We start from the raw sequence: 12,869 nt of genomic DNA on the forward strand, positions 1-12,869 counted from the left end.
GAGTGGGTAGCTGTTCCATTCTCCAGGGGATCTTCTCAACCCAGGTCTCTTGTGGATTCACCACCCGAGCCATCAGGGAAGCCCAAGAATACTAGAGTGGGTAGCCTATTCCTTCACCAGGGGATCTTCCCAATCCAGGAATCGAACCAGGGTCTTCTTTTGCAGGCAGATTCTTTACCAGCTGAGCTACCAGGGAAGCCCCATACCTAGGAAAAATTCCAGTTAATTGAGTATAACATCTTAATACATTTTTGGATTTCGTTTACTAATATCTTGTTAAGTTTCTGCACGTATATTAAAGAAAGATAATAGTCTGTAGATTTCTTTTTTGTAGTGAATTTATTTGCATAGGTATTCATTATTGAATCAGATTACTTAGTAGATAGAGATAGTCATATCATTGATTTCTCCTTATGTAAGTTTTGGGAGTTTGTGTTTAATTCTGTTTCATCTAAGTTATTACATTTGTAGGCATGGAGCTGTCTGTATTATTCTGTTATAATCTTTTGTGGGATTATAGGTTCATGAGGTCAGAAGTGAGAACCCTCTCTCACTTCTGATACTAGAAGTTTGTCTCCTCTCTTCTGTTTACTTGGTTAGACCAGCTACAAGTTTTTCAATATTTTTCACCTTTTCAAAGAATCAGCTTTTAGTGGTGGTGATTTTCTCTCCAGTGTTTTATTGTTTTCAATATCATGTGTTCTGCAGTATTTATTATATCTTTCTGCTTGCTTTTGACTTAAAATTGCTCTTCCTGCTCTAATTTCCTAAGGTGGAAATGTAGACTATTGATTTTGGATCTTCGTCATATATGCATTCAATGATATAAATTTCCCTCTAAGCACTGCTTTTGCTGCAACCCACAAGTGTTTGTAAGTTGTATTTATATTTCTATTATATTCAAAATATTTTTCTCTTGAGAATTTAAGTCAAATATTAAAATTGTCGCTTAATGTCTAACTGTTTGAGGATTTCCCAGCTGTCTTTATGTTGTTGATTTCTAGGTTAAATCCATGTGTTCTGAGAAAATTCATTAAGCTGTTTTTTATGGTGCAGGTGGTGGTCTCTCGTGGCAAATGTTCCATATGAACTTGAGAATAATGTGTCCTTTGCTACTGTCGGATCTTGCTTTCCTTAAGTGTTATTTTCAGATAGCAGGAATTTTCTGTAGGAGAGAGTTCCTTTATTCTTTGCTTTCCTCAAACTAGCCAAGAGCAACAACTGTCTGGCTTCTCCCCTGCACTCTGTTTCATCACCCCTGCCTTTCTGCCTCACTGAGGGATTGATTTCCTTCACAATTCCTTGTCTGTGTAATTCCTCAGTAAACATCATCGCCTTTTCTGTAGAATCATCCCAGACCATGCACAGTTATAGCTATTGTTTTATATAACATGAGAATACTCCACTTTTCAGATATGGAAGATCCTGTTGGTTCTATAGGATTACCTAATCCACAATGATAAGTAGATCAATATACTGTATCAGATACTTCAAAGAGTTTGTTCAGCAGGGCCACTAATTTACATGAGAATTGCTTGATATTACTCTAATAAGAGTAATTTTCTAAAAAGCATTCTAAAATAAAGTACTTGGAAATGGTATTTTTAATAAATAGCCTAAAAGTTTGGGGAAATGTGTTGATAAACTGCAGGGTACAGAATAAGTAATCAGGAAAAGAATTTGTTCAAAATTAAATAAACACTTTGTAATAATATGCTAATTATAAAACCAACATTTGAAATCACCCATTGTATGTTTTGTATGAAATGCTTGTTATAATGAGTCTAATTTAAAAGAAATTGAGATGCTGATGAGGTAATGGAGCTGAAATGATCTCAGTATTCTTTCTCTTAAGGAAATGTGCTCAACAATCATTTATAAAATGCATATCAACCTCCGGTAAGCCAGGACTGTGGAAGAAAACTATAAATGTGGTAGAAATTAAAACAGCTGGTTCAAAAAGATACCTTTAATATTTACATAATTGTCTGGGACTGAAGTGTATATATTTCAAATGGGTGTTATTTACCTAATAATCTATAAAAAGTCATCTGATCTATCATAGATTTTTTCCTTATGCCTTATGCCAAAGCCTATTAGAGTCCTTCCAGCGAAATATTAAACCGTTAGGTTATAAAACTTACAAATGAGCCATTACTGTCTATTAGGTCAGTACAGGTGCTCTGTATGGGCCATCTCTAGGTTAAAATGGCTTATAATATTTCAGAGATAAAAATATCAAGTCTGTATTACAATGATTTACTATAAAAGATGCTATAAAAATGAAATACATTTTCCAAAAAAAATACTTGAGACATTTTTGAAAAATGTGTAATTTCTAAACTTTTTTAAAAACATATTTGAAAGAATTATTATACAGCTGTAAATTTTTTAGAAAAGTCTATATTTATAGATTATTCAGATGCTATTCTAATATATTCCCAGTTATGTGGGAATAAAGCTGGAAGAATTATCCTAAATTATATCTGAGACTGGAATTCAAGACCACAGATGAAGATGGAGAATTAGCCATGTCTGGAAGAGGAAAAAGCACAGAATTTCAGAGTTCAGAGATCTGTGTTACAATCTGAGCTCTGACACTAACTGTAGAGGCATTTTATTCATTGTGTCCTCAGTCTTACTGTTTCTGAAATAGTCTTACTGTTTCTGAAATAAGGAAACAGTATAATTTCAAAGGACAAAATATGGGTTAGTTAAGTATCTTCAAAACTTTCCTAGAACTCTAATTTTTCTAGATGAAAAAAAAAATTCTTGTTTGCCTAGCTAGCTTATCTATTTCATTGAAATTTTCAAAGACCCAGCTTTAGGGTTTGTTAAGGTTTTCGTTTGTTTGTTTTTCATTGATTTCTTCTAATTTTTGTTGCTGTTTTTCTTCCACTTGCTTTAAGCTTATGGAAGAAATATTCTTATTTCTTTAACCTCCCAAGGTGAAAGCTTAGATTATTGATTTTAGATCAACCTTATTTTCCAGTATATTAATTTCATCCTAAAACATTTCTTTTAACCATTCCTCTGGCTTCATCCCAGATTTTTATACATGGTAATTTCTCAATTACATACTTCAAAATATTTTACATTATACCTTTGTCTCCTATTAGTAGTAGTATGTTGATTAATTCCCAATTATTTGGAGATTTTCCAGTTATCCTCCTGTTTTTTAGCTCTTGTTTAATTCCATTTTGTCCTGAGAACACAATTTGTATAATTTATGTTTAAAATTTGTCCAGGTATGTTTTATCACTTTGATGGTAGTAAATACTAATGAACACCTGGGACCTTAAGAATAATGTGAATACTGTAGATTCTGCTGCTGTTGGATGGAGCATTGTATAAATGTCACTTAGAACAAATACATTTATATTACTGTTTAGGTCAACTATATACTACTGATTTTCTTTTATATTTGACCAATCATTTCCTAAATGAAAGATGCTGAAGCCTCCAGCTAAAATAGTAAATTTGCCTATTTTATTTCTATCATTTTTTTCCCTCATGTTTTACATTCTTTTTTGAGTGTATATACATTTCGGGTCATTTATTTTCTTCGCTTTTGAACTGTGGTGTTGGAGAAGACTCTTGAGAGTCCCTTGGACTGCAAGGAGATCCAACCAGTCCATTCTGAAGGAGATCAGCCCTGGGATTTCTTTGGAAGGAATGATGCTAAAGCTGTAACTCCAGTACTTTGGCCACCTCATGCGAAGAGTTGACTCATTGGAAAAGACTCTGATGCTGGGAGGGATTGGGGGCAAGAGGAGAAGGGGACGACGGAGGATGAGATGGCTGGATGGCATCACTGACTCTTGGACGTGAGTCTCAGTGAACTCTGGGAACTGGTGATGGACAGGGAGGCCTGGCGTGCTGTGGTTCATGGGGTCGCAAAGAGTCGGACACGACTGAAAGACTGATCTGATCTGATCTTCTTGGAGGAGTGAACCCTTTATTATTTAACATGCCTCTTTAACTCAATAATCTTTCTTGTTCATAAGTGGGCTTTGTCTGACATTAGCTAATTTAGATTTCATTTTGATTACTGTTAGCATATTTTTCTCCAACCTCTTGCTATCCTTTTGTCTGTTTCTTTGTATTTAAAGTAAGTTACTTTTAGACAAGACACAGGTCTCTTGGACCTTTGTATTTTATCAGTTCTAACAATCGGTTGGTGGTGGTGTTTTTAGACCATTCATATCTAACGTAATTATCATTATGCTTGAATAAATATATGTCATGTGCACAGCTATTTTCTATATGTCACATTTGTTCTTTGTTTCATTTTCCTCTGCTTTTTCTGTTTAACTTATTTTATAAGATTGTCTCAAGTACACTGCTTTTTAAAAAAAATTTAGTGGTTGCTCTAGAATTTTCAATACAAATTTCTTACTGTTAAAAGTTCACCTTCAGTTAACATTATACTGTTTTATATATTACTTAAGACAGAATTCCCAATTCTTTCCTCTCATTCCTTATAACATCACTGTCATTTCACTTATCCATATGTTATAATCCTCCAAACACTGTCACTGATATTAAAGTAAGCAGGTACCTTTAAGATCAATTCATAATTTAAAAAATTATCTTTACTCCTTCGTTTTCTTTTTATTGATCCAAGTTTCTGATCTATATTCTTTTCTTTCTGCTTTGAGAACATCTAAAATCTGCAAGGTAAGTCTCTTGAGCAAATACCTCAGTTTTTGTAAGAGAAAAATCTCCATTTTTGAAGGATGGTTTCAATATATGTGGGCATTTTTCAAATCTATTTACTCCATTCTATTCTCTCTCAAAATTTCTGATGAGAAATGCCCTGTAATGTTAAATTTGTTCATAAATACATAAGATTTTTTTTTCCTTTGGCTGAAGATTTTTGCAGTCTGAAAATAATATTTAGCTGTAGTGAGTTTGGGGGGATTGTTTGTGTTGTTTTCAGTATTACTCTGGTGTTATCTGAGCTTCTTAGTTCTGCGGCTCAGTGTCTGGAATCAGTTTTGAAAACTTCTCACCCATTATTACTTCAAATATTCTTCTGATCTTTTCTCTCCCCTCTACTCTGGCATTCATTAAAAATAGTTTATACATTTGAAATTGTCTCAGAGTTCTTGGATATCCTTTTCTATCTTTCCTTATTCTGTGTGTTTCACTTTGTTGTGTTATAAATTGTGAGGAGTAAGCATTATCTAATATTCCAAATAAATCTTTTATTTTGGTGATGGACAGGGAGGCCTGGCATGCTGCGATTCATGGGGTCGCAAAGAGTCGGACACGACTGAGTGACTGGACTGAACTGGTAGGGAACTATGTTCTGCTAAAGTCCTTTCCCCTGGAAAGTATGCCTTTATTATGGTGAAGGTCTGGACATATTATGTACTGTTACTCCTGTCTTCTCCCTGCCAGCGCCATGAAACATCTTTCTTGGATCCTCAATGTGAGAAATTGGTACATTTTCTAGACATATTGGAGTCTCCCAAAACTGTGATAATGAGGACTTCCTCATTCTCACACTAGTCACATTCAACAATCCATCAAAATTATCTGGTGTTTCTACCACTTTAGGGCTCCAGTATCATCTGCACCAAGTAAGCAGATCCCAGTCATTAGAGCTCTCTGGAAACATCTGTTTCTACAGATTGAGGTTGCAATACCCCCAGTTCTGTGATTTCTTAGAAATCACTGATCTTCTCTTTTCCCTATTTTTTTTTTTTTTTTTGATATAAGGATGGGATAATGATTTCCAAGCTCTTTACATGTAAGAAATGAGATGTAAAGTATAACTAAGTGCTTTAAGCATAAAATTCTTAACTAGGGGGTCCCAGATGGCTGGTCTGTTTTTCTTTTATTGGTATGGCTCTATAAGCCCCATTCAGGAAAATTCTTAGAAAAATAGATCTCTAGAGATTTTATCAAGTTTGGGATCTGGACACCATAATATTAAAAACTACCCTTGATGATTCTTTTGTACAACCAGGTTGTAGAAACTAATGTTCTCAAAAATGTTATTGTTGGCTAGAGCTATCAATTTATTATTCTATATTTTCTAACTTTTAAATGTCTAATATATTTTAAAGCAGTTATTATTATCTTAAATAGTCTATTTTCCATTTTTCTTCAAGAATCTGATCCCACAAATTACTATAATCAAACTGTTGGTTGTCATCAGTGTCGCAAACTTGACTGAAATTGAGGTATGGTATCGAGGTACGGTATAAAGGTATCCATTAAAATTCTAGAAAGCCCTTAAAAATGATACGTGGAAGTATTAATCAGTTTCCTTAAATGATAGAGCAATCCATTCAAATCATTAGAGGGAAGGAAATACCCAATGACATATTTAAAATTCTGTAGTAGAAAGTGATTTAAATTAATTAGGAAGATATAATTGGGGGTCTAGAAAATTTGATATGTAAAATGAAGTTGGAGACCATGTTTAATATTAATAAAGGAATTCAGATCCCGGAACACCTTTGACCTGTCTCTAATAGTGCAAAACTGAACAAATAGAACCTTGGAGTATTTGATAAATTTCTCTCAAAATTGAGGCTAATTTTGATACAACTTTTATTTGTAGATATAAGCAGTATATGTACATTTATATGTTGATAAATATATTCTCTCACAAGATTAAAGTTATAGAAGATTAGAGGAGACTGAGTGAACTAGAAAGCATTATTATGTGAGAAGTCTAGATCTGTATTTTCTTCCAAATAAAGTTTCCTGGAAGAGATAAACCTGGAAGATGCTGTTCCTTTGAGCTCTGAAGCTTTCACTCCTGCAGAGCATGTTATCTTTCCCAAAACTTTGATATGAATAAGGGAAAATTTTTAAATCAAAGTTCGGTGCTACTAAAATATTAATATCCCAAAATTCAGAAGCCTGAGCAAGATATGTCGTCACTGGGCCACAATGTATATTAAAAAACAAAAAAAAAATCTTAGCCAATGACTTATTGTTCCAAATAAGAATATAATAGTAGTATCCTTACCTAAAACACTTAAAGACTCATGCCTTATACAAAGTGCCTAAAATGTAAGCAAAGTGTACTGGTGCTAACACATTGAGCCATTTCCTAGGCAATATTCCTCAAAATAGGGAGTTAGGATGAAACACAGCTGAGTGTTTAAAATAGCTAGATAACAGTATTTTTTCCCCTTCCCCAAATTTCAGTTCATATTTTTCTCATATTGATCTCTGATCCCCTCCACCCAAATTAAATGTATTTTTCCACTGCAGGAGAAATGATATAGTAGGCTTTGTGTGGTTTGCTGCCTACCATTTACAGTATTAACCATGAAAGTATAAAATAAACTGTGAATTCAGTGCATGTTTATGTGTAAACTATCTGCGTTGAGAAGATGCTTCACTTGGTCCCATAGGGTTAGTACAACCTCATTTAAAGTCAGCTTAGCTAGCAAGTAGTCTTCATGTATATAATAAGATTTCTGGTACCCTGGATAAGAATAAGGAGATAAAACTTAAATCATAGTACATGACACTTCAAAAGGTTTTTTATCTCACCTAATTTAAGATTCATAACTAAAGCCAGGCTATGATTTTATTCTGACATTTCATCTGCTTAGCATAAGGAAGAGTCATCATGACCTCAGAATCTGAGCCAGCCACAGCCATCCAGCAATCTAATTTTATACTCAGTAGGCTAGAATATTTTTCATCATTCTGGAAATGTTCTGGTTCATCTAGGAAACACTGGTCTTATATTTTACCTTCTTAAATAGATAATGGAGTAATAGTGATCCTCTAGATTAAGTTTATTTAATGGTTTTAAAATGTAGATTCAAAAAATCTTGTCAATGAGAATAATCCTCTTTAGGTGTTTTGCCAGATGCTTGGTAACAACTGTTCTGTAGTGCAATTTACCCTGAGATATTTGCTTCTTGAAGTTTTCCTGATTAAGTGAATCAGAAGTAAACAGAATGCATTTTATACTCCTCTAAGTTTCAGATTGATGTGCAACACAAATTAAATTACTGTTAACTGCTAAAAATGTTCATTTTCATGCTTTAATTTTAAATTCTTGTGTACATAATACTTTCCCACTGTTAATTTAGCTTTAATCTGATGCAGTTCTATTTAACATATAAAAAACTGGTGACATAAAAATCTATAACTATTTTAAAGAATTATATTTCAAGATTCTGCCTTTTCTGCAGGTAGATGAGTAATACATTTTTGAATGGTGCTATTAATACTACTAAATTCTAAATAAAAATTGAGGCCCATGTATGATTAACAGAAGCATTAGGATACTTTGTGGGCTTTAGGCAGAAGGTGAAAATCAGCAAATTATGTGTTTGTGGGTAAGCTTTCTAAGGAAAAGGAATTGAGAAAATATTTGATTAAATGATCATGCTTCTAAGAATTACATAGATCTGAAATCCTATAGTCCTTTTTAAAAATATTTTTAAATTCCCCACCACAAATCTCCAAAAAGTAGAATGTTACGACTGAAGCAGAAAATCAGGGAGGAATACCTTCCTAGCATTATCTGCTCATTTCCCCTTTAAGAAGCCCCATAAATATCTCCAGATCACCATAGATTCTGAAAAACTACATTTTTTTCACATTTCTATAAGCTTATCTGCAGTTTTCCCAAATTATTTTTTTTAGTATTATGTCTCTTAGCAATGCTTTTAAAAGTGTCTCTTAAAGATGATGAGGTCAAAGAGAGTTAAGACACTTATTAATAATGTTTAAAAGGTCAAAATCATTGAGCATGTGAAGCATGAAATAAAAGAGCATTCTAGGGATATATCTATTAATACCTTACAGTTAAGAGCTGAGTTGGCTTGAAGCATGACATCACTGAAAGTACAGGTATAAAAAGACATAGAAGCTAGCTAACAGACATGCCCTGAACAAGATTAATGGTTCTCCAGATGTGATTTACAGGAAACTGACTGTCCTCAAGGACATTGCTGGTTGTCTGCCAGCCCAGGTCTGTTGAATTAATGTTTAAATTATTGAGTTGGCCAAAAAATTGAACATCTTATGGAAAACTCTGAATGAACATTTTTGGCCAACAATATTTACCTACATCCTGCCTAATTCAAAGGTGACTTGGATTTGAACTTCATACTAGAAGAAAATTGAGTAAATGAGTAAATTAGCTAAGATTCAAAGTATGATACATCCATAGAGATATCACTACTTAATACAGGAGGTCCAACATCATTGTCAGAATTGATATAAAAACTGAAATGAGTTCACAAATGTCTAACATAAGGAAAAATAATTGTTAACTATAGTGTCCATGACATAGTACCTGTCTTCTCAGTACTTACAGTCCAATCTGTGAAACAAATATGCAGTTTCAATCCAATGCCTTATGGAAGCCTATTAGGTCAAAATATGTGGCCTGGTTTAGTACAGTAAAGGAGGGCATGACACACAATGGGAGTGATGTTCTAGTATCCAGGCAACTAAGGCACTTGTAGTGGGACTAGAGAGATATAGAAGAAGTAGATATTTGCAATATTCAATGACTGCTTTTATATGGAACATGGAAAAATAAGAGAAACCAAGAAAGAATATCTTGGCTGATTGCATATCTTTGGCTGGTGCAGTGTTGTCTAAGATTAAGAAACAAGAGGAGGAGTGTGTTCTGAGGAAGGAGAGATGAGTTTCATTTTGGACAAATGGGGTCTGAGGCTGCCCAGAAGAAACAGATCTCTGAAACTAAGGATAGTGAATTTTTCCCTCTGGGTCTTCAAAAGAAGACATATAACAGAGGAAGCAACTTCCTCAAAACAACATTTTTATATAAATAACATACCAAATTTCTTAGGTCATTTCTTATGTATTCCTCTACAATAGTCCAGAAGTAATATTTAAATATAGTTAACTGAGAGCAAATTTAAAGGTTTTTAAAGTATATATCATCCAATGGATGCATGTATATGTATGCCTGAGTCCCTTTACTGTTCACCTGAAACTATCATAATACTGGTAATCAGCTATACCCCAGTATGAAATAAAAATTAAAACAAAAGTATATATCATCCAGGTAGAGACCTTGAAGGGTTAGGCTGTGGATAATTTTCTTCTCAAATTCTTTTAGTTATTATAATGGGAACTTCATCTCTTTGGGGACTAATGGGAAAACTACTTTTGCCTCTGCCTTCATCCTTGTAACTATTTATTCTGATTTCTGATTAGTGGAATGACAAGAATCTCACAGCTACTAGTATTCCTTCCTCTTAGTAAGGATTGAAGTGTTAAAGATGACTGTTTCTATGTTATTTTCACTTTTAGGCTAGAAAGAATAGCAAGAAGACATAAGAAAGCCTTCCTCAGCAATCAAAGCAAAAAAATAGAGGAAAACAACAGAATGGGAAAGAATAGAGATCTCTTCAAGAAAATTAGAGATACCAAAAGAACATTTCATGCAAAGATGGGCTCAATAAAGGACAGAAATGGTATGGACCCAACAGAAGCAAAAGATATTAAGAAGAGGTGGCAAGAATACACAGAAGAACTGTACAAAAAAGATCTTCACAACCCAGATAATCACGATGGTGTGATCACTCACCTAGAGCAAGACATCCTGGAATGTGAAGTCAAGTGGGCCTTAGAAAGTATCACTAAGAACAAAGGAGGTGATGGAATTCCAGTTGAGCTATTTCAAATCCTGAAAGATGCTGCTGTGAAGGTGCTACACTCAATATGCCAGCAAATTTGGAAGACTCAGCAGTGGCCACAGGACTGGAAAAAGTCACTTTTCATTCCAATCCCAAAGAAAGGCAATGCCAAAGAATGCTCAAACTACCGCACAATTGCACTCATCTCACACGCTAGTAAAGTCATGCTCAAAATTCTCCAAGCCAGGCTTCAGCAATATGTGAACCGTGAACCTTCCTGATGTTCAAGCTGGTTTTAGAGAAGGCAGAGGAACCAGAGATCAAATTGCCAACATCCACTGGATCATGGAAAAAGCAAGCGAGTTCCAGAAAAACATCTATTTCTTCTTTATTGACTATGCCAAAGCCTTTGACTGTATGGATCACAAACTGTGGAAAATTCTGAAAGAGATGAGAATACCAGACCACCTGACCTGCCTCTTGAGAAACCTATATGCAGGTCAGGAAGCAACAGTTAGAACTGGACATGGAACAACAGACTGGTTCCAAATAGGAAAAGGAGTATGTCCAGGCTGTATATTGTCACCCTGCTTATTTAACTTCTATGCAGAGTACATCATGAGAAACGCTGGACTGGAAGAAACACAAGCTGGAATCAAGATTGCCGGGAGAAATATCAATAACCTCAGATATGCAGATGACACCACCCTTATGGCAGAAAGTGAAGAGGAACTCAAAAGCCTCTTGATGAAAGTGAAAGTGGAGAGTGAAAAAGTTGGCTTAAAGCTCAACATTCAGAAAATGAAGATCATGGCATCCAGTCCCATCACTTCATGGGGAATAGATGGGGAAACAGTGGAAACAGTGTCAGACTTTATTTTTTGGGGCTCCAAAAAAAGGCAGATGGTGACTGCAGCCATGAAATTAAAAGATGCTTACTCCTTGGAAGGAAAGTTATGACCAACCTCGATAGCATATTCAAAAGCAGAGACATTACTTTGCCAACAAAGGTCCATCTAGTCAAGGCTATGTTTTTTCCTGTGGTCATGTATGGATGTGAGAATTGGACTGTGAAGAAAGCTGAGCACAGAAGAATTGATGCTTTTGAACTGCAGTGTTGGATAAGACTCTTGAGAGTCCCTTGGACTGCAAGGAGATCCAACCAGTCCATTCTGAAGGAGATCAGTCCTGGGATTTCTTTGGAAGGAATGATGCTAAAGCTGAAACTCCAGTTCTTTGGCCACCTCATGTGAAGAGTTGACTCATTGGAAAAGACTCTGATGCTGGGAGGGATTGGGGGCAGGAGGAGAAGGGGACGATGGAGGATGAGATGGCTGGATGGCATGACTGACTCAATGAACGTGAGTCTGAGTGAACTCCGGGAGTTGGTGATGGACAGGGAGGCCTGGCGTGCTGCAGTTCATGGGGTCGCAAAGAGTCGGACACGACTGAACGACTGAACTGATAACAACAAATCATTCCTCGTGGAATTCAGGTTTCATAAAATAAGCACGTCTGGATCTGCCTTTTAGATGCAGGTTTGAATGGGAGCCTAATTTATCCCAGTCTCAGGACAAGGTACGTATGAAACTGTGACTTTTTCTTAGGCTGCCTAAGTAACTGTCCAATTGCAGACCAAATCTCCTTTTGCATAGGTCTCAGATGGATTTTGGAAAAAGTGACAAATCTTTATTTTTGCAGCTTTTTATCTAATCTACTTTTCCCAGAAAGAAAAATTTATATTTTGATGCCAATTTAATGTTTGTGTGTTTTAAGTCTTCAAGAATCTGTAGCAGCTGGGGTACAATTTTACCCTCAAAAGAACACACACAGTCTCTCATTGGGATGATTTTTGGAGTATTCAAATACTGAAGAATGGATGGTATACATTTCACTTAAAGTATAGAACAGCATTTTGGTTAGTGTTTCTAAGTGTTTTGGTACTTAAGATTTACTGGAGAAATAATTAAAATGCATATTTTCCAACACAAACCACAGATTCCAGATAAAACAGATTTGGAGTAGAATCCAGCATGTATTCTGAATGGATCCAGTAGAATCCATTCTTTAAAAAGAATGGTAGAATATTCTGATTGAAATATTCATGAATCTTACTTGTAAGAGACAGTTATCAGTTTAGGAGCAAAACAGCAAATGTCTCAAGTTTTTGTTGAATGTTATCCATGTTGGAATCTAAAACTTTACAAAAGCTACATAAAAAAATAACTTTACTCATTGTTAGTTGAAACAGTGTTGCTTATCTGA

General features: G+C 34.9%; 1 long non-coding RNA gene across 1 annotated transcript in view; it reads left to right on the forward strand.

Annotated features, from left to right (window-relative positions):
* The window catches only part of LOC139182751 (uncharacterized), a 182,383-nt gene extending 171,515 nt beyond the window's left edge, over window positions 1–10,868 (forward strand). The window contains exon 3 of the long non-coding RNA XR_011566294.1: window positions 10,279–10,868. This is a non-coding gene — a long non-coding RNA (uncharacterized lncRNA). The remainder of the gene's footprint in view (window positions 1–10,278) is intronic.
* The last annotated feature ends 2,001 nt before the right edge of the window (window positions 10,869–12,869 follow it).

The sequence above is a fragment of the Bos indicus genome, chromosome 4, assembly GCF_029378745.1.
Source record: "Bos indicus isolate NIAB-ARS_2022 breed Sahiwal x Tharparkar chromosome 4, NIAB-ARS_B.indTharparkar_mat_pri_1.0, whole genome shotgun sequence".
In the NCBI taxonomy this organism is placed as follows: Eukaryota; Metazoa; Chordata; class Mammalia; order Artiodactyla; family Bovidae; genus Bos; species Bos indicus.